We start from the raw sequence: 3,783 nt of genomic DNA on the forward strand, positions 1-3,783 counted from the left end.
ACACAGTCTTCCACCAGTTCCAGTGTGTCTCCTGAAAATGGGAGCACCTTTTTACTCTAAAACTTGGTAGGAGCAGCTTGAGTGCATGTTTTTTTATTTAAAAATCAGCTTCAAAGATATTTCGGAACTGATTGGCACATCAACCCGTTCCCCCTCCAAATGTGGCTAATGGAAACGCTTTGATCTGGCGCCTAGCATGTTTCCAGCAACAAACTGAGCTGCTCTAGGATGGCTCATCCCCATTTGCCTAGTTGCTTCCCAGCAGCATCATGCCATTACCCCTAACATATTGTGACTTAGCCACACTGTGACACCTTGCCTTTGCTTTACAGTGGATCTGCCCTATTCAAGGTGACTGGGAAGGCTGTAGAAAGCTGCATCTCATCTCCAGTTAAATATTACAAGAAAAGAGCATGTCTTCCCTTCATCAGCTTCACCGGCTCCTGGCGTGGTCCCAGGCCCAATTCAAGGTACTGGTTTTCACCTATATAGCTTGTCATGACCTAGAACTCGCTCACCTTAGAGACTGTTTCTCCATATACCAATCCTCCCAGCATCTTTGTCAAACCAAGCCACACCTCAATTACCATTCCTTCATGCAATATGAAAATCTCCTGTTAGAACCTGGGCCTTTATAGCCATTTTACCAAGGCTGCAGAAAGACATCCCTCTGGAACTGTTATCTTTGCTTGCATTCTGGAAATGCTGTAAAAGATCCTTTCTCATTAGGTATTTGGCGTTTCTCCCAAGATTGGCTTTTCCGACTCACTGACACATGTTTAGTTACTATAGCAGTAGTAGTAGTATCATTGGCATTGTCGTCTTCATCTTATGTGACTGTAATTTTATTTTATTTTTTCTGTGTTGCAAGCTGCTTTGAAGCATACTGAGGAAGCGGTGCACAAATATTTAAAATAAATACAGGCGTATTAATTCTGTAACCAGCTTAACAACAAAACTTACAGAGCTTTAATGATTGTGCTTTCCAGACCAAAAAGTATATTTAAAGGCTGCTCACTTTTTGTCTTAACTCCCCTGTGATCTCAGTTGGAACCTACCTGTCAAAAATATCAATAACCATAGCAATACTGTCTTAATTATAGTAATGAGCCTTGATATGTGTTTTTTTTTTCTTGGAGCAACCTCAGCGTTCTAAGTCTTACATACCTCTCTGTTAAAACTGATCTATAATTCCACACTACAGTCATCTGTGCTGTTACTCCCCATCAGATAAATTCTTCCTTTGATCCGGATGTATTGATATGGAATAAGGATCAGGAGCTACTGGATCTGTGTGTACAGCTCCTCCACACGGTGAACCTTTGAATTGCAGGTAACAGTGAAAATGCCGTGAGGCCCAGCCTAGACTCACTTGGTGCACCCTTGTCAGTGTCATTGGATCCTCCTGAACAGGAGGGAGTAAGAGGCCTTCCTGTTCACTTCTGTGACCCAGCTCCAGATGTTGCTGGACTACAACCCTCATCAGAGAGCCAGCAGAGCCTGCATCCCAATAACACAAGATGGCTGGGCAGCCGCGCAGAATCATCAAGGAAGCCGGCTCAAGGAATTGGGGAGATGTATGCCAAACCCAAGCAAGCACTTTGGACTTCTAGGGGGAAAAAATATTAAACAAGCCCCTCACAAATATTAGGGCCTTATAAAAGGAAGTGCGAGTCCTGAATAAAATCCAGTTGCTTAATCCTGCCTCTTGGCCCCTTGGCTTCTGCAGGGCCCTGCTTGTTACCCAGGTAAATGGGATGAATATGCCTCTTCCTCAACACCCCATTCCCTGCTGCTCCTAGCCATTCTGCCCCACGCTGATTCTCTTCCTATCTCCTTGCCTAAATTTTTCTTCTCCAGTCTCCTCCTCATGGAGCAGCTCCAATTCTGCTTCCCCTCTTTTCTCTTCTCCCCTAACATTCTGTTCCCCACAGCAACTGCTGTTGTGAGGGTGACCCTGGCAGAACCTGTTCCTGGAACAAAGGCAGAGCTAAAAGAAAGCAACACACATTATTTCCATTGTGGTCATTGGAGCTCCACAGGAGTCCCCCTTTGAGGGCAGGGCATTTAAACTTGAACTATTCCTTCCGGAAGAATAGCTAACAGCAGTTCCGAAAGTATGTTTCATGACCAAGATTTACCATCCCAACGAAGACAAATTGGGAAGAATATGTTTAGATATTTTGAAAGATAAAACAGCATCCAGCTTTGCAGATCCGTACAGTTCTGCTATCAGACCAGGCTTTGTTAAGTGTTCCCAACCCAGATGATCCATTAGCAAATAATGTAGCTGAGCACTGGAAGCCCAAACTACAGACACAGCCAAAGCACAGACTAGGCTGTATGCCATTAATAATATTTAAAATGTTCTCTGAATCAGTGTGCCATCACTTTTTCCTGTTCTGCCAAGACCACTTCCTTTTTTTCCTTTTTCTTTATTATTTGTTTGTATTTAATGAACACAGTCTTAGAAAACATTACTGTACAGAATAACAACCCAGGGATCAGTTCTTTTGAGATTTATTTTTTTTAATAAATATATTTTTTAATTCAGCTTCAAAGAGATTTTGCAACTGATCGGCAGATCAACCTGTTCCCCCTCCAAGTGTGGCTAATGGAAACGCTTTGATCTGGCAACTAGGGTGTTGACAGCCTGTGTCTTGTCCTAATTCACTCCTGTTTCCCATGAGCAGAGGCTAGAAGTATCATTGGGATTGTTTGTGAAATTGTTTAAAAGCAGTAGCACATCTCTGCTTTTAATAAGTTTTTCCCATCTTGAGTTAAATGTATGAATGAGAGTAGACAGGGTTAGCTGCAGGGATTTTTGTTCTAATTGCATGGGCTCTTTTTCCCTTTTTTATGGTGATGGTAATTGTGTTGGTTAAAGCGGGTAACCAGTTATACTCTAAAGTTCTCGTCATTCCCCGAGCTTGGAAAAGTTACTTTTTTAAACTACAACTCCCATCAGCCCAATCCAGTGGCCATGCTGGCTGGGGCTGATGGGAGTTGTAGTTCAAAAAAATAACTTTTCCAAGCTCTGGCACCCCTAACTATTGGCCATGCCGGCTGGGGCTGATGGTAGTTGTCCAATAACATCTGGAGAACTACAGGGTTCTTATCTTTGCCTCTGAGCCTTGCTTGATCAGTATTTAGCTCCGAGTTCTTAATTATTATTTGGTTGTGGCTGCCGGCTGGTCCCACAGTTTCTTGCTCACCCCACACTGTTGCTTATGGACCAGGCCTAGTTGTAACTGAAGATGATCTTGTTCATCACATTTATTAGTTCCATGTTGCTTTACGTTTTCCACCAAGCTAGGCAAAAAGCTTTTTGTTCTCTAAAATGATCTAAGCAACTATGATTCTATAATCTCCTGTAGAAGAATTCTACTTCCCATAAATAATTTCCTTGCTGTTATAATAGTAAAATAACTATTCTGTATTTCTTTTGAAATAGCATTCTTTCCTGAATAAGCATTGTTTAATGGTCTTGCTTTGAGTACTTTTGAAGCTCTGGCCACCCACAATGCTTTACCTAATGCTGGGTACCCATGATGAATCTTCTAAAGCAAAGGAAAACTTGTGATGGGTTGGAAAGCAGTCTGTAAGTAGCAAAAACTATGCACATACTCTTATCAGCTGTCTGTCAGTACCCACCTGGGTCTAAAGAATGGGATGGGCAATGTAAACTTGTACACTTTATTTATTAAACAGTTTATACCCCAATTAAAATCTTGTGGTGGCTTGTAAAGGCATAGCAAGATACCAAACCTAGGATAAACCTAG

At 42.1% G+C, this 3,783-nt stretch overlaps 1 pseudogene; it reads left to right on the plus strand.

The window, feature by feature from the left end:
• Positions 1-1,319: 1,319 nt before the first annotated feature.
• LOC133382066 (ubiquitin-conjugating enzyme E2 N-like) lies at positions 1,320-2,363 on the plus strand (annotated as a pseudogene).
• The last annotated feature ends 1,420 nt before the right edge of the window (positions 2,364-3,783 follow it).

Source organism: Rhineura floridana, chromosome 3 (assembly GCF_030035675.1).
Source record: "Rhineura floridana isolate rRhiFlo1 chromosome 3, rRhiFlo1.hap2, whole genome shotgun sequence".
Lineage (NCBI taxonomy): Eukaryota > Metazoa > Chordata > Lepidosauria > Squamata > Rhineuridae > Rhineura > Rhineura floridana.